The 16,722-nt window shown below is 54.0% G+C and overlaps 1 long non-coding RNA gene across 1 annotated transcript in view; it reads right to left on the bottom strand.

Annotated features, from left to right (window-relative positions):
• LOC140394836 (uncharacterized) overlaps positions 1 to 16,722 on the bottom strand; it is a 710,765-nt gene that overhangs the window by 554,913 nt on the left and 139,130 nt on the right. The window lies entirely within an intron of this gene.

Below are 16,722 nucleotides of genomic sequence, written 5' to 3' on the forward strand. Positions count from 1 at the left end.
GGGTGTTTCTGTGCGGGTGTTTCTGTGCGGGTGTTTCTGTGCGGGTGTTTCTGTGCGGGTGTTTCTGTGCGGGTGTTTCTGTGCGGGTGTTTCTGTGCGGGTGTTTCTGTGCAAGTGTTTCTGTGCAAGTGTTTCTGTGCGGGTGTTTCTGTGCGGGTGTTTCTGTGCGGGTGTTTCTGTGCGGTTGTTTCTGTGTGGGTGTTTCTGTGCGGGTGTTTCTGTGCGGTTGTTTCTGTGACAGTGTTTCTGTGCGGGTGTTTCTGTGCGGGTGTTTCTGTGCGGGTGTTTCTGTGTGGGTGTTTCTGTGCGGGTGTTTCTGTGCGGGTGTTTCTGTGACAGTGTTTCTGTGCGGGTGTTTCTGTGCGGGTGTTTCTGTGCGGGTGTTTCTGTGTGGGTGTTTCTGTGACAGTGTTTCTGTGCGGGTGTTTCTGTGACAGTGTTTCTGTGCGGGTGTTTCTGTGCGGGTGTTTCTGTGCGGGTGTTTCTGTGCGGGTGTTTCTGTGCGAGTGTGTTTCTGTGAGAGAGTGTTTCTATGCGAGAGTGTTTCTGTGCGAGAGTGTTTCTGTGCGAGAGTGTTTCTGTGTGGGTGTTTCTGTGCGAGTGTGTTTCTGTGAGAGAGTGTTTCTATGCGAGAGTGTTTCTGTGCGAGAGTGTTTCTGTGCGAGAGTGTTTCTGTGCATGTGCTTCTGTGCAAGTGTTTCTGTGCGAGTGCTTCTGTGCGAGTGTTTCTGTGCGGGTGTTTCTGTGCGGGTGTTTCTGTGCGAGTGTTTCTGTGCGGGTGTTTCTGTGCCAGTGTTTCTGTGCGGGTGTTTCTGTGTGGGTGTTTCTGTGCGGGTGTTTCTGTGCGGGTGTTTCTGTGTGGGTGTTTCTGTGCGGGTGTTTCTGTGCGGGTGCTTCTGTGCGGGTGTTTCTGTGCGGGTGTTTCTGTGCGGGTGTTTCTGTGCGGGTGTTTCTGTGCCAGTGTTTTTTTGTGGGGTTTTCTGTGCGGGTGTTTCTGAGCGGGTGTTTCTGTGCGGGTGTTTCTGTGCGGGTGTTTCTGTGCGGGTGTTTCTGTGCGGGTGTTTCTGTGCGGGTGTTTCTGTGCGGGTGTTTCTGTGTGGGTGTTTCTGTGCGGGTGTTTCTGTGCGGGTGTTTCTGTGCGGGTGTTTCTGTGTGGGTGTTTCTGTGCGGGTGTTTCTGTGCCAGTGTTTCTGTGCCAGTGTTTCTGTGCGGGTGTTTCAGTGCGGGTGTTTCAGTGCGGGAGTTTCAGTGCGGGTGTTTCTGTGTGGGTGTTTCTGTGCGGGTGTTTCTGTGCGGGTGTTTCTGTGCGGGTGCTTCTGTGCCAGTGTTTTTTTGTGGGGTTTTCTGTGCTGGTGTTTCAGTGCGGGTGTTTCTGTGCGGGTGTTTCTGTGCGGGTGTTTCTGTGCAGGTGTTTCTGTGTGGGTGCTTCTGTGCCAGTGTTTCTGTGCCAGTGTTTCTGTGCGAGTGTTTCTGTGCGGGTGTTTCTGTGCGGGTGTTTCAGTGCGGGTGTTTCTGTGCCAGTGTTTCTGTGCGGGTGTTTCTGTGCGGGTGTTTCTGTGCGGGTGTTTCTGTGCGGGTGTTTCTTTGTGGGCTTTTCTGTGCTGGTGTTTCTGTGCGGGTGTTTCTGTGTTGGTGTTTCTGTGCCAGTGTTTCTGTGCGGGTGTTTCTGTGTGGGGTGTTTCTGTGTGGGGTGTTTCTGTGCGGGTGTTTCTGTGCGGGTGTTTCTGTGCAGGTGTTTCAGTGTGAGTGTTTCAGTGCGAGTGTTTCTGTGCGAGTGTTTTTTTGTGGGGTTTTCTGTGCTGGTGTTTCTGTGCGGGTGTTTCTGTGCGGGTGTTTCTGTGCGGGTGTTTCTGTGCGGGTGTTTCTGTGCGGGTGTTTCTGTGCGGGTGTTTCTGTGCGGGTGTTTCTGTGCGGGTGTTTTTTTGTGGGGTTTTCTGTGCTGGTGTTTCTGTGCGGGTGTTTCTGTGCGGGTGTTTCTGTGCGGGTGTTTCTGTGCGGGTGTTTCTGTGCGGGTGTTTCTGTGCGAGTATTTTTTTGTGGGTTTTTCTGTGCTGGTGTTTCTGTGCGGGTGTTTCTGTGCTGGTGTTTCTGTGCGGGTGTTTCTGTGCGGGTGTTTCTGTGCGGGTGTTTCTGTGCGGGTGTTTCTGTGCGAGTATTTTTTTGTGGGTTTTTCTGTGCTGGTGTTTCTGTGCGGGTGTTTCAGTGCGGGTGTTTCTGTGCGGGTGTTTCTGTGCGGGTGATTTTGTGGGGTTTTCTGTGCGGGTGTTTCTGTGTGGGTGTTTCTGTGTGGTGTTTCTGTGTGGGTGTTTCTGTGCCAGTGTTTCTGTGCGGGTGTTTTTTTGTGGGGTTTTCTGTGCGGGTGTTTCTGTGCGGGTGTTTCTGTGCGGGTGTTTCTGTGCGGGTGTTTCTGTGTGGGTGTTTCTGTGCGGGTGTTTCTGTGCGGGTGTTTCTGTGCGGGTGTTTCAGTGCGGGTGTTTCTGTGCAAGTGTTTCTGTGCGGGTGTTTCTGTGACAGTGTTTCTGTGCGGGTGTTTCTGTGTGGGTGTTTCTGTGCGGTTGTTTCTGTGTGGGTGTTTCTGTGCGGGTGTTTCTGTGCGGTTGTTTCTGTGACAGTGTTTATGTGCGGGTGTTTCTGTGCGGGTGTTTCTGTGCGGGTGTTTCTGTGAGGGTGTTTCAGTGCGGGTGTTTCTGTGCGGGTGTTTCTGTGACAGTGTTTCTGTGCGGGTGTTTCTGTGCGGGTGTTTCTGTGCGGGTGTTTCTGTGCGGGTGTTTCTGTGCGGGTGTTTCTGTGCGGGTGTTTCTGTGCGGGTGTTTCTGTGCGGGTGTTTCTGTGCGGGTGTTTCTGTGCGGGTGTTTCTGTGCGGGTGTTTCTGTGCGGGTGTTTCTGTGCAAGTGTTTCTGTGCAAGTGTTTCTGTGACAGTGTTTCTGTGCGGGTGTTTCTGTGCGGGTGTTTCTGTGCGGTTGTTTCTGTGTGGGTGTTTCTGTGCGGGTGTTTCTGTGCGGTTGTTTCTGTGACAGTGTTTCTGTGCGGGTGTTTCTGTGCGGGTGTTTCTGTGCGGGTGTTTCTGTGTGGGTGTTTCTGTGCGGGTGTTTCTGTGCGGGTGTTTCTGTGACAGTGTTTCTGTGCGGGTGTTTCTGTGCGGGTGTTTCTGTGCGGGTGTTTCTGTGTGGGTGTTTCTGTGACAGTGTTTCTGTGCGGGTGTTTCTGTGACAGTGTTTCTGTGCGGGTGTTTCTGTGCGGGTGTTTCTGTGCGGGTGTTTCTGTGCGGGTGTTTCTGTGACAGTGTTTCTGTGCGGGTGTTTCTGTGCGGGTGTTTCTGTGCGGTTGTTTCTGTGCGGGTGTTTCTGTGCGGGTGTTTCTGTGCAAGTGTTTCTGTGCGGGCGTTTCTGTGACAGTGTTTCTGTGCGGGTGTTTCTGTGCGGGTGTTTCTGTGCGGTTGTTTCTGTGTGGGTGTTTCTGTGCGGGTGTTTCTGTGCGGGTGTTTCTTTGTGGGTTTTTCAGTGCGGGTGTTTCTGTGCGGGTGTTTCTGTGCGGGTGTTTCTGTGTGGGTGTTTCTGTGCGGGTGTTTCTGTGCGAGTGTTTCTTTGTGGGGATTTCAGTGCGGGTGTTTCTGTGTGGTTGTTTCTCTGCGGGAGTTTCTATGCGGGTGTGTTTCTGTGTGGGGTGTTTCTGTGTGGGGTGTTTCTGTGCGTGTGTTTCTGTGCGGGTGTTTCTGTGCGGGTGTTTCTGTGCGAGAGTGTTTCTGTGCGAGTGTGTTTCTGTGAGAGAGTGTTTCTGTGAGAGAGTGTTTCTGTGCGAGAGTGTTTCTGTGCGAGAGTGTTTCTGTGCGAGAGTGTTTCTGTGCATGTGCTTCTGTGCAAGTGTTTCTGTGCGAGTGCTTCTGTGCGAGTGCTTCTGTGCGAGTGTTTCTGTGCAGGTGTTTCTGTGCGGGTGTTTCTGTGCGAGTGTTTCAGTGCGGGTGTTTCAGTGCGGGTGTTTCTGTGCGGGTGTTTCTGTGCGGGTGTTTCTGTGCCAGTGTTTCTGTGCGGGTGTTTCTGTGCGGGTGTTTCTGTGCGAGTGTTTCTGTGCGGGTGTTTCTGTGCGGGTGTTTCTGTGCGGGTGTTTCTGTGCGGGTGATTTTGTGGGGTTTTCTGTGCGGGTGTTTCTGTGTGGGTGTTTCTGTGTGGTGTTTCTGTGTGGGTGTTTCTGTGCCAGTGTTTCTGTGCGGGTGTTTTTTTGTGGGGTTTTCTGTGCGGGTGTTTCTGTGCGGGTGTTTCTGTGCGGGTGTTTCTGTGCGGGTGTTTCTGTGCGGGTGTTTCTGTGCGAGTGTTTCTTTGTGGGGATTTCAGTGCGGGTGTTTCTGTGTGGTTGTTTCTCTGCGGGAGTTTCTATGCGGGTGTGTTTCTGTGTGGGGTGTTTCTGTGTGGGGTGTTTCTGTGCGTGTGTTTCTGTGCGGGTGTTTCTGTGCGGGTGTTTCTGTGCGAGAGTGTTTCTGTGCGAGAGTGTTTCTGTGCGAGTGTGTTTCTGTGAGAGAGTGTTTCTGTGCGAGAGTGTTTCTGTGCGAGAGTGTTTCTGTGCGAGAGTGTTTCTGTGCATGTGCTTCTGTGCAAGTGTTTCTGTGCGAGTGCTTCTGTGCGAGTGTTTCTGTGCGGGTGTTTCTGTGCGGGTGTTTCTGTGCGTGTGTTTCTGTGCGGGTGTTTCTGTGCCAGTGTTTCTGTGCGGGTGTTTCTGTGCGGGTGTTTCTGTGCGGTTGTTTCTGTGCGGGTGTTTCTGTGCGGGTGTTTCTGTGCGGGTGTTTCTGTGCGGGTGTTTCTGTGCTGGTGTTTCTGTGCGGGTGTTTCAGTGCGGGTGTTTCTGCGCGGGTGTCTCTGCGTGGGTGTTTCTGTGCGGGTGTTTCTGTGCCAGTGTTTCTGTGCCAGTGTTTCTGTGCGGGTGTTTCTGTGCGGGTGTTTCTGTGCGGGTGTTTCTGTGCGGGTGTTTCTGTGCGGGTGCTTCTGTGCCAGTGTTTTTTTGTGGGGTTTTCTGTGCTGGTGTTTCAGTGCGGGTGTTTCTGTGCGGGTGTTTCTGTGCGGGTGTTTCTGTGCAGGTGTTTCTGTGCGGGTGTTTCTGTGCGGGTGTTTCAGTGCGGGTGTTTCTGTGCCAGTGTTTCTGTGCGGGTGTTTCTGTGCGGGTGTTTCAGTGCGGGTGTTTCTGTGCGGGTGTTTCTGTGCGGGTGTTTCTGTGCGGGTGTTTCTGTGCGGGTGTTTCTGTGCGGGTGTTTCAGTGCGGGTGTTTCTGTGCCAGTGTTTCTGTGCGGGTGTTTCTGTGCGGGTGTTTCTTTGTGGGCTTTTCTGTGCTGGTGTTTCTGTGCGGGTGTTTCTGTGTTGGTGTTTCTGTGCGGGTGTTTCTGTGCGAGTGTTTCTTTGTGGGTTTTTCTGTGCGGGTGTTTCTGTGCGAGAGTGTTTCTGTGCGAGTGTGTTTCTGTGAGAGAGTGTTTCTGTGAGAGAGTGTTTCTGTGCGAGAGTGTTTCTGTGCGAGAGTGTTTCTGTGCGAGAGTGTTTCTGTGCATGTGCTTCTGTGCAAGTGTTTCTGTGCGAGTGCTTCTGTGCGAGTGCTTCTGTGCGAGTGTTTCTGTGCAGGTGTTTCTGTGCGGGTGTTTCTGTGCGAGTGTTTCAGTGCGGGTGTTTCAGTGCGGGTGTTTCTGTGCGGGTGTTTCTGTGCGGGTGTTTCTGTGCCAGTGTTTCTGTGCGGGTGTTTCTGTGCGGGTGTTTCTGTGCGAGTGTTTCTGTGCGGGTGTTTCTGTGCGGGTGTTTCTGTGCGGGTGTTTCTGTGCGGGTGATTTTGTGGGGTTTTCTGTGCGGGTGTTTCTGTGTGGGTGTTTCTGTGTGGTGTTTCTGTGTGGGTGTTTCTGTGCCAGTGTTTCTGTGCGGGTGTTTTTTTGTGGGGTTTTCTGTGCGGGTGTTTCTGTGCGGGTGTTTCTGTGCGGGTGTTTCTGTGCGGGTGTTTCTGTGCGGGTGTTTCTGTGCGAGTGTTTCTTTGTGGGGATTTCAGTGCGGGTGTTTCTGTGTGGTTGTTTCTCTGCGGGAGTTTCTATGCGGGTGTGTTTCTGTGTGGGGTGTTTCTGTGTGGGGTGTTTCTGTGCGTGTGTTTCTGTGCGGGTGTTTCTGTGCGGGTGTTTCTGTGCGAGAGTGTTTCTGTGCGAGAGTGTTTCTGTGCGAGTGTGTTTCTGTGAGAGAGTGTTTCTGTGAGAGAGTGTTTCTGTGCGAGAGTGTTTCTGTGCGAGAGTGTTTCTGTGCGAGAGTGTTTCTGTGCATGTGCTTCTGTGCAAGTGTTTCTGTGCGAGTGCTTCTGTGCGAGTGTTTCTGTGCGGGTGTTTCTGTGCGGGTGTTTCTGTGCGTGTGTTTCTGTGCGGGTGTTTCTGTGCCAGTGTTTCTGTGCGGGTGTTTCTGTGCGGGTGTTTCTGTGCGGGTGTTTCTGTGCGGGTGTTTCTGTGCGGGTGTTTCTGTGCGGGTGTTTCTGTGCTGGTGTTTCTGTGCGGGTGTTTCAGTGCGGGTGTTTCTGCGCGGGTGTTTCTGTGTGGGTGTTTCTGTGCGGGTGTTTCTGTGCCAGTGTTTCTGTGCCAGTGTTTCTGTGCGGGTGTTTCTGTGCGGGTGTTTCTGTGCGGGTGTTTCTGTGCGGGTGTTTCTGTGCGGGTGCTTCTGTGCCAGTGTTTTTTTGTGGGGTTTTCTGTGCTGGTGTTTCAGTGCGGGTGTTTCTGTGCGGGTGTTTCTGTGCGGGTGTTTCTGTGCAGGTGTTTCTGTGCGGGTGTTTCTGTGCGGGTGTTTCAGTGCGGGTGTTTCTGTGCCAGTGTTTCTGTGCGGGTGTTTCTGTGCGGGTGTTTCAGTGCGGGTGTTTCTGTGCGGGTGTTTCTGTGCGGGTGTTTCTGTGCGGGTGTTTCTGTGCGGGTGTTTCTGTGCGGGTGTTTCAGTGCGGGTGTTTCTGTGCCAGTGTTTCTGTGCGGGTGTTTCTGTGCGGGTGTTTCTTTGTGGGCTTTTCTGTGCTGGTGTTTCTGTGCGGGTGTTTCTGTGTTGGTGTTTCTGTGCGGGTGTTTCTGTGCGAGTGTTTCTTTGTGGGTTTTTCAGTGTGGGTCTATCTGTGTGGGTGTTTCTCTGCGGGTGTTTCTGTGTGGGGTGTTTCTGTGTAGGGTGTTTCTGTGCGGGTGTTTCTGTGCGGGTGTGTTTCTGTTTGGGGTGTTTCTGTGTGGGGTGCTTCTGTGCGCGTGTTTCGCGGCGGGTGTTTCTGTGCAGGTGTTTCTGTGCGTGTGTTTCTGTGCCAGTGTTTCTGTGCGGGTGTTTCAGTGCGGGTGTTTCTGTGCGAGTGTTTTTTTGTGCGGTTTTCTGTGCTTGTGTTTCTGTGCGGGTGTTTCTGTGCGGGTTTTTCTGTGCGAGTGTTTCTGGGCGGGTGTTTCTGTGCGGGTGTTTCTGTGCGGGTGTTTCTGTGCGGGTGTTTCAGTGCGGGTGTTTCTGTGCGAGTGTTTCTGTGCGGGTGTTTCTGTGCGTGTGTTTCTGTGCCAGTGTTTCTGTGCGGGTGTTTCAGTGCGGGTGTTTCTGTGCGAGTGTTTTTTTGTGCGGTTTTCTGTGCTTGTGTTTCTGTGCGGGTGTTTCTGTGCGGGTTTTTCTGTGCGAGTGTTTCTGTGCGGGTGTTTCTGTGCGGGTGTTTCTGTGCGGGTGTTTCTGTGCGGGTGCTTCTGTGCGGGTGTTTCTGTGCGGGTGTTTCTGTGCGGATGTTGCTGTCCGGGTGCTTCTGTGCGGGTGCTTCTGTGCGGGTGCTTCTGTGCGGGTGCTTCTGTGCGGGTGTTTCTGTGCGGGTGTTTCTGTGCGGGTGTTTCTGTGCGGGTGTTTCTGTGCGGGTGTTTCTGTGCGGGTGTTTCTGTGCGGGTGCTTCTGTGCGGGTGTTGCTGTGCGGGTGCTTCTGTGCGGGTGCTTCTGTGCGGGTGTTTCTGTGCGGGTGTTTCTGTGCGGGAGTTTCTGTGCGGGTGTTTCTGTGCGGTTGTTTCTGTGCGGGTGTTTCTGTGCGGGTGTTTCTGTGCGGGTGTTTCTGTGCGGGTGTTTCTGTGCGGGTGTTTCTGTGCGGGTGTTTCTGTGCGGGTGTTTCTGTGCGGGTGTTTCTGTGCGGGTGTTTCTGTGCGGGTGTTTCTGTGCGGGTGTTTCTGTGTGGGCTTTTCTGTGCTGGTGTTTCTGTGCGGGTGTTTCTGTGCGGGTGTTTCTGTGCGAGTGTTTCTGTGCGGGTGTTTCTGTGCGGATGTTGCTGTGCGGGTGTTTCAGTGCGGCTGTTTCTGTGCCAGTGTTTCTGTGCGGGTATTTCAGTGCGGGAGTTTCAGTGCGGGTGTTTCTCTGCGGGTGTTTCTGTGCGGGTGTGATTCTGTGTGGGGTGTTTCTGTGCGAGTGTTTCTGTGCGGGTGTTTCTGTGCGGTTGTTTCTGTGCGGGTGTTTCTGTGCGGGTGTTTCTGTGCGGCTGTTTCTGTGCCAGTGTTTCAGTGTGAGTGTTTCTGTGCGGGTGTTTCTGTGCCAGTGTTTCTGTGCGGGTGTTTCTGTGCGAGTGTTTCTGTGCGAGTGTTTCTTTGTGGGGTTTTCTGTGCCAGTGTTTCTGTGCGGGTGTTTCTGTGCCAGTGTTTCTGTGCGGGTGTTTCTGTGCGGGTGTGTCTGTGCGGGTGTTTCTGTGCGGGTGTTTTTTTGTGGGGTTTTCTGTGCGGGTGTTTCAGTGTGGGTGTTTCTGTGCCAGTGTTTCTGTGCGGGTGTTTCTGTGTGAGTGTTTTTTTGTGGGGTTTTCTGTGCAGGTGTTTCTGTGCGGGTGTTTCTGTGCGGGTGTTTCAGTGCGGGTGTTTCAGTGCGGGTGTTTCAGTGCGGGTGTTTCCGTGCGGGTGTTTCCGTGCGGGTGTTTCCGTGCGGGTGTTTCCGTGCGGGTGTTTCCGTGCGGGTGTTTCCGTGCGGGTGTTTCCGTGCGGGTGTTTCCGTGCGGATGTTTCAGTGCGGGTGTTTCAGTGCGGCTGTTTCTGTGCCGGTGTTTCTGTGCGGGTGTTTCTGTGCGGGTGCTTCTGTGTGGGTGCTTCTGTGCGGGTGCTTCTGTGCGGGTGCTTCTGTGCTTGTGTTTCTGTGCGGATGTTTCTGTGCGGGTTTTTCTGTGCGAGTGTTTCTGTGCGGGTGTTTCTGTGCGGGTGTTTCTGTGCGGGTGTTTCTGTGCGGGTGCTTCTGTGCGGGTGTTTCTGTGCGGGTGTTTCTGTGCGGATGTTGCTGTCCGGGTGCTTCTGTGTGGGTGCTTCTGTGCGGGTGCTTCTGTGCGGGTGCTTCTGTGCGGGTGTTTCTGTGCGGGTGTTTCTGTGCGGGTGTTTCTGTGCGGGTGTTTCTGTGCGGGTGTTTCTGTGCGGGTGTTTCTGTGCGGGTGCTTCTGTGCGGGTGCTTCTGTGCGGGTGCTGCTGTGCGGGTGCTTCTGTGCGGGTGCTTCTGTGCGGGTGTTTCTGTGCGGGTGTTTCTGTGCGGGAGTTTCTGTGCGGGAGTTTCTGTGCGGGTGTTTCTGTGCGGGTGTTTCTGTGCGGGTGTTTCTGTGCGGGTGTTTCTGTGCGGGTGTTTCTGTGCGGGTGTTTCTGTGCGGGTGTTTCTGTGCGGGTGTTTCTGTGCGGGTGTTTCTGTGCGGGTGTTTCTGTGCGGGTGTTTCTGTGCGGGTGTTTCTGTGCGGGTGTTTCTGTGCGGGTGTTTCTGTGTGGGCTTTTCTGTGCTGGTGTTTCTGTGCGGGTGTTTCTGTGCGGGTGTTTCTGTGCGAGTGTTTCTGTGCGGGTGTTTCTGTGCGGATGTTGCTGTGCGGGTGTTTCAGTGCGGCTGTTTCTGTGCCAGTGTTTCTGTGCGGGTATTTCAGTGCGGGAGTTTCAGTGCGGGTGTTTCTCTGCGGGTGTTTCTGTGCGGGTGTGATTCTGTGTGGGGTGTTTCTGTGCGAGTGTTTCTGTGCGGGTGTTTCTGTGCGGTTGTTTCTGTGCGGGTGTTTCTGTGTGGGTGTTTCTGTGCGGCTGTTTCTGTGCCAGTGTTTCAGTGTGAGTGTTTCTGTGCGGGTGTTTCTGTGCCAGTGTTTCTGTGCGGGTGTTTCTGTGCGAGTGTTTCTGTGCGAGTGTTTCTTTGTGGGGTTTTCTGTGCCAGTGTTTCTGTGCGGGTGTTTCTGTGCCAGTGTTTCTGTGCGGGTGTTTCTGTGCGGGTGTGTCTGTGCGGGTGTTTCTGTGCGGGTGTTTTTTTGTGGGGTTTTCTGTGCGGGTGTTTCAGTGTGGGTGTTTCTGTGCCAGTGTTTCTGTGCGGGTGTTTCTGTGTGAGTGTTTTTTTGTGGGGTTTTCTGTGCAGGTGTTTCTGTGCGGGTGTTTCTGTGCGGGTGTTTCACTGCGGGTGTTTCAGTGCGGGTGTTTCAGTGCGGGTGTTTCAGTGCGGGTGTTTCCGTGCGGGTGTTTCCGTGCTGGTGTTTCCGTGCGGGTGTTTCCGTGCGGGTGTTTCCGTGCGGGTGTTTCCGTGCGGGTGTTTCCGTGCGGGTGTTTCCGTGCGGATGTTTCAGTGCGGGTGTTTCAGTGCGGCTGTTTCTGTGCCAGTGTTTCTGTGCGGGTGTTTCTGTGCGGGTGTTTCTGTGCCAGTGTTTCTGTGCGAGTGTCTCTTTGTGGGGTTTTCTGTGCGAGTGTTTCTGTGCGAATGTTTCTTTGTGGGGGTTTTCTGTGCGAGTGTTTCTGTGCGAATGTTTCTTTGTGGGGTTTTCTGTGCTTGTGTTTCTGTGCGGGTGTTTCTGTGCGGGTGTTTCTGTGCGGGTGTTTCTGTGCGGGTGTTTCTGTGCGGGTGTTTCTGTGCGGGTGTTTCTGTGCGGGTGTTTCTGTGCGGGTGTTTCTGTGCGTGTGCTTCTGTGCGGGTGTTTCTGTGCGGGTGCTTCTGTGCGGGTGCTTCTGTGCGGGTGTTTCTGTGCGGGTGTTTCTGTGCGGGTGCTTCTGTGCGGGTGTTTCTGTGCGGGTGTTTCTGTGCGAGTGTTTCTGTGCCAGTGTTTCTGTGCGGGTGTTTCTGTGCGGGTGTTTCTGTGCGGGTGCTTCTGTGCGGGTGTTTCTGTGCGGGTGTTTCTGTGCGAGTGTTTCTGTGCGGGTGTTTCTGTGCGGGTGTTTCTGTGCTGGTGTTTCTGTGTGGGTGTTTCTGTGCGGGTGTTTCTGTGCGGGTGTTTCTTTGTGGGCTTTTCTGTGCGGGTGTTTCTGTGCGAGTGTTTCTTTGCGGGTGTTTCTGTGCGGGTGTTTCTGTGCGGGTGTTTCTGTGCGGGTGTTTCTGTGCGGGTGTTTCTGTGCTTGTGTTTCTGTGCGGGTGTTTCTGTGCGGGTGTTTCTGTGCGGGTGTTTCTGTGCGGGTGTTTCTGTGCTTGTGTTTCTGTGCGGGTGTTTCTGTGCGGGTGTTTCTGTGCGGGTGTTTCTGTGCGGGTGTTTCTGTGTGGGGTGTTTCTGTGCGGGTGTTTCTGTGCGGGTGTTTCTGTGCGGGTGTTTCTGTGCGGGTGTTTCTGTGCGGGTGTTTCTGTGCGGGTGTTTCTGTGCGGGTGTTTCTGTGCTTGTGTTTCTGTGCGAGTGTTTCTGTGCGAGTGTTTCTGTGCTTGTGTTTCTGTGCGAGTGTTTCTGTGCGAGTGTTTCTGTGCTTGTGTTTCTGTGCGAGTGTTTCTGTGCGGGTGTTTCTGTGCGGGTGTTTCTGTGCGGGTGTTTCTGTGCGGGTGTTTCTGTGCGGGTGTTTCTGTGCCGGTGTTTCTGTGCCGGTGTTTCTGTGCGGGTGTTTCTGTGCGGGTGTTTCTGTGCGGGTGTTTCTGTGCGGGTGTTTCTGTGCGAGTGTTTCTTTGTGGGTTTTTCAGTGTGGGTCTATCTGTGTGGGTGTTTCTCTGCGGGTGTTTCTGTGTGGGGTGTTTCTGTGTAGGGTGTTTCTGTGCGGGTGTTTCTGTGCGGGTGTGTTTCTGTGTGGGGTGTTTCTGTGTGGGGTGTTTCTGTGCTGGTGTTTCTGTGTGGGTGTTTCTGTGCGCGTGTTTCTCTGCGGGTGTTTCTGTGCAGGTGTTTCTGTGCGTGTGTTTCTGTGCCAGTGTTTCTGTGCGGGTGTTTCTGTGCGGGTGTTTCTGTGCGGGTGTTTCTGTGCGGGTGTTTCTGTGCGAGTGTTTCTGTGCCGGTGTTTCTGTGCGGGTGTTTCTGTGCGCGTGTGATTCTGTGTGGAGTGTTTCTGTGCGGGTGTTTCTGTGCGGGTGTTTCTGTGTGGGTGTTTCTGTGTGTGTGCTTCTGTGCGGGTGTTTCTGTGCGGGTGTTTCTGTGCGGGTGTTTCAGTGCGAGTGTTTCTGTGCGAGTGTTTCTGTGCGGGTGTTTCTGTGCGGGTGTTTCTGTGCGGGTGTGATTCTGTGTGGAGTGTTTCTGTGCGGGTGTTTCTGTGCGGGTGTTTCTGTGCGGGTGTTTCTGTGCGGGTGTTTCTGTGTGTGTGCTTCTGTGCGGGTGTTTCTGTGCGGGTGTTTCTGTGCGGGTGTTTCTGTGCGGATGTTGCTGTGTGGGTGCTTCTGTGCGGGTGTTTCTGTGCGGGTGTTTCTGTGCGGGTGCTTCTGTGCTGGTGTTTCTGTGCGGGTGTTTCTGTGTGTGTGCTTCTGTGCGGGTGTTTCTGTGCGGGTGTTTCTGTGCGGGTGTTTCTGTGCGGATGTTGCTGTGCGGGTGCTTCTGTGCGGGTGTTTCTGTGCGGGTGCTTCTGTGCTGGTGTTTCTGTGCGGGTGTTTCTGTGCGGGTGTTTCTGTGCGGGTGTTTCTGTGCGGGTGTTTCTGTGCTGGTGTTTCAGTGCGGGTGTTTCTGTGCGGGTGTTTCTGTGCCGGTGTTTCTGTGCGGGTGTTTCTGTGCGGGTGTTTCTGTGCGGGTGTTTCTGTGCGGTTGTTTCTGTGCGGGTGTTTCTGTGCGGGTGTTTCTGTGCGGGTGTTTCTGTGCGGGTGTTTCTGTGTGTGTGCTTCTGTGCGGGTGTTTTTGTGCGGTTGTTTCTGTGCGGTTGTTTCTGTGCGGGTGTTTCTGTGCGGGTGTTTCTGTGCGGGTGTTTCTGTGTGTGTGCTTCTGTGCGGGTGTTTCTGTGCGGGTGCTTCTGTGCTGGTGTTTCTGTGCGGGTGTTTCTGTGCCGGTGTTTCTGTGCCGGTGTTTCTGTGCGGGTGTTTCTGTGCGGTTGTTTCTGTGCGGGTGTTTCTGTGTGGGTGTTTCTGTGTGGGTGTTTCTGTGTGGGTGTTTCTGTGCGGCTGTTTCTGTGCCAGTGTTTCAGTGCGAGTGTTTCTGTGCGGGTGTTTCTGTGCCAGTGTTTCAGTGCGAGTGTTTCTGTGCGGGTGTTTCTGTGCGGATGTTGCTGTGCGGGTGCTTCTGTGCGGGTGTTTCTGTGCGTGAGTTTCTGTGCGGGTGTTTCTGTGCGGGTGTTTCTGTGCGGGTGTTTCTGTGCGGGTGTTTCTGTGCGGGTGTTTCTGTGCGGGTGTTTCTGTGCGGGTGTTTCTGTGCGGGTGTTTCTGTGCAGGTGTTTCTGTGCGGGTGTTTCCGAGCGGGTGTTTCTGTGCCAGTGTTTCTGTGCGGGTGTTTCTGTGCGAGTGTTTCTGTGCGAGTGTTTCTGTGCGAGTGTTTCTGTGCGAGTGTTTCTGTGCGAGTGTTTCTTTGTGGGGTTTTCTGTGCGGGTGTTTCAGTGCGGGTGTTTCTGTGCCAGTGTTTCTGTGCGGGTGTTTCTGTGCCAGTGTTTCTGTGCGGGTGTTTCTGTGCCAGTGTTTCTGTGCGGGTGTTTCTGAGCGGGTGTGTCTGTGCGGGTGTTTCTGTGCGAGTGTTTCTGTGCGAGCGTTTTTTTGTGGGGTTTTCTGTGCGGGTGTTTCAGTGTGGGTGTTTCTGTGCCAGTGTTTCTGTGCGGGTGTTTCTGTGTGAGTGTTTTTTTGTGGGGTTTTCTGTGCAGGTGTTTCTGTGCGGGTGTTTCTGTGCGGGTGTTTCACTGCGGGTGTTTCAGTGCGGGTGTTTCAGTGCGGGTGTTTCAGTGCGGGTGTTTCCGTGCGGGTGTTTCCGTGCTGGTGTTTCCGTGCGGGTGTTTCCGTGCGGGTGTTTCCGTGCGGTTGTTTCCGTGCGGGTGTTTCCGTGCGGGTGTTTCCGTGCGGGTGTTTCCGTGCGGATGTTTCAGTGCGGGTGTTTCAGTGCGGCTGTTTCTGTGCCAGCGTTTCTGTGCGGGTGTTTCCGTGCGGGTGTTTCTGTGCCAGTGTTTCTGTGCGAGTGTCTCTTTGTGGGGTTTTCTGTGCGAGTGTTTCTGTGCGAATGTTTCTTTGTGGGGTTTTCTGTGCGAGTGTTTCTGTGCGAATGTTTCTTTGTGGGGTTTTCTGTGCTTGTGTTTCTGTGCGGGTGTTTCTGTGCGGGTGTTTCTGTGCGGGTGTTTCTGTGCGGGTGTTTCTGTGCGGGTGTTTCTGTGCTAGAGTGTTTCTGTGCGGGTGTTTCTGTGCGGGTGTTTCTGTGCGGGTGTTTCTGTGCGGGTGTTTCTGTGCGGGTGTTTCTGTGCGGGTGTTTCTGTGCGTGTGCTTCTGTGCGGGTGTTTCTGTGCGGGTGTTTCTGTGCGTGTGTTTCTGAGCGGGTGTTTCTGTGCGAGTGTTTCTGTGCCAGTGTTTCTGTGCGGGTGTTTCTGTGCGGGTGTTTCTGTGCGGGTGTTTCTGTGCGGGTGTTTCTGTGCGGGTGTTTCTGTGCGGGTGTTTCTGTGAGTGTGCTTCTGTGCGGGTGGTTCTGTGCGGATGTTGCTGTGCGGGTGCTTCTGTGCGGGTGCTTCTGTGCGGGTGCTTCTGTGCGGGTGCTTCTGTGCGGGTGTTTCTGTGCAGGTGTTTCTGTGCGAGTGTTTCTGTGCGAGTGTTTCTGTGCCAGTGTTTCTGTGCGGGTGTTTCTGTGCGGGTGTTTCTGTGCGGGTGTTTCTGTGCGGGTGTTTCTGTGCGGGTGTGTTTCTGTGCGGGTGTTTCTGTGCGGGTGTTTCTGTGCGGGTGTTTCTGTGCGGGTGTTTCTGTGCGGGTGTTTCTGTGCGGGTGTTTCTGTGCGGGTGTTTCTGTGCGAGTGTTTCTGTGCGGGTGTTTCTGTGCGGGTGTTTCTGTGCGGGTGTTTCTGTGCGGGTGTTTCTGTGCGGGTGTTTCTGTGCGGGTGTTTCTGTGCGGGTGTTTCTGTGCGGGTGTTTCTTTGTGGGCTTTTCTGTGCGAGTGTTTCTGTGCGGGTGTTTCTGTGTGGGTGTTTCTGTGCGGGTGTTTCTGTGCGGGTGTTTCTGTGCGGGTGTTTCTGTGCGGGTGTTTCTGTGCGGGTGTTTCTGTGCGGGTGTTTCTGTGCGGGTGTTTCTGTGCGGGTGTTTCTGTGCGGGTGTTTCTGTGCGGGTGTTTCTGTGCGGGTGTTTCTTTGTGGGCTTTTCTGTGCTGGTGTTTCTGTGCGAGTGTTTCTTTGTGGGTTTTTCAGTGTGGGTCTATCTGTGTGGGTGTTTCTCTGCGGGTGTTTGTGTGTGGGGTGTTTCTGTGTAGGGTGTTTCTGTGCGGGTGTTTCTGTGCGGGTGTGTTTCTGTGTGGGGTGTTTCTGTGTGGGGTGTTTCTGTGCGCGTGTTTCTCTGCGGGTGTTTCTGTGCAGGTGTTTCTGTGCGTGTGTTTCTGTGCCAGTGTTTCTGTGCCAGTGTTTTTGTGTGCGGTTTTCTGTGCTTGTGTTTCTGTGCGGGTGTTTCTGTGCGAGTGTTTCTGTGCGGGTGTTTCTGTGCGGGTGTTTCTGTGCGGGTGTTTCTGTGTGTGTGCTTCTGTGCGGGTGTTTCTGTGCGGGTGTTTCTGTGCCGGTGTTTCTGTGCGGGTGTTTCTGTGCGGGTGTTTCTGTGCGGGGTGTTTCTGTGTGGGTGTTTCTGTGCGGGTGTTTCTGTGTGGGTGTTTCTGTGTGGGTGTTTCTGTGCCGGTGTTTCTGTGCGGGTGTTTCTGTGCGGGTGTTTCTGTGCGGGTGTTTCTGTGCGGGTGTTTCTGTGTGGGGTGTTTCTGTGCGGGAGTTTCTGTGCGGGTGTTTCTGTGCGGGTGTTTCTGTGCGGGTGTTTCTGTGCGGGTGTTTCTGTGCTTGTGTTTCTGTGCGAGTGTTTCTGTGCGAGTGTTTCTGTGCTTGTGTTTCTGTGCGAGTGTTTCTGTGCGGGTGTTTCTGTGCGGGTGTTTCTGTGCGGGTGTTTCTGTGCGAGTGTTGCTTTGTGGGTTTTTCAGTGTGGGTCTATCTGTGTGGGTGTTTCTCTGCGGGTGTTTCTGTGTGGGGTGTTTCTGTGTAGGGTGTTTCTGTGCGGGTGTTTCTGTGCGGGTGTGTTTCTGTGTGGGGTGTTTCTGTGTGGGGTGTTTCTGTGCTGGTGTTTCTGTGTGGGTGTTTCTGTGCGCGTGTTTCTCTGCGGGTGTTTCTGTGCAGGTGTTTCTGTGCGTGTGTTTCTGTGCCAGTGTTTCTGTGCGGATGTTTCTGTGCGGGTGTTTCTGTGCGAGTGTTTTTGTGTGCGGTTTTCTGTGCTTGTGTTTCTGTGCGGGTGTTTCTGTGCGGGTGTTTCTGTGCGGGTGTGATTCTGTGTGGAGTGTTTCTGTGCGGGTGTTTCTGTGCGGGTGTTTCTGTGTGGGTGTTTCTGTGTGTGTGCTTCTGTGCGAGTGTTTCTGTGCGGGTGTTTCTGTGCGGGTGTTTCTGTGCGGGTGTTTCTGTGCGGGTGTGATTCTGTGTGGAGTGTTTCTGTGCGGGTGTTTCTGTGCGGGTGTTTCTGTGCGGGTGTTTCTGTG

Source organism: Scyliorhinus torazame, chromosome 18, assembly GCF_047496885.1.
Source record: "Scyliorhinus torazame isolate Kashiwa2021f chromosome 18, sScyTor2.1, whole genome shotgun sequence".
In the NCBI taxonomy this organism is placed as follows: domain Eukaryota; kingdom Metazoa; phylum Chordata; class Chondrichthyes; order Carcharhiniformes; family Scyliorhinidae; genus Scyliorhinus; species Scyliorhinus torazame.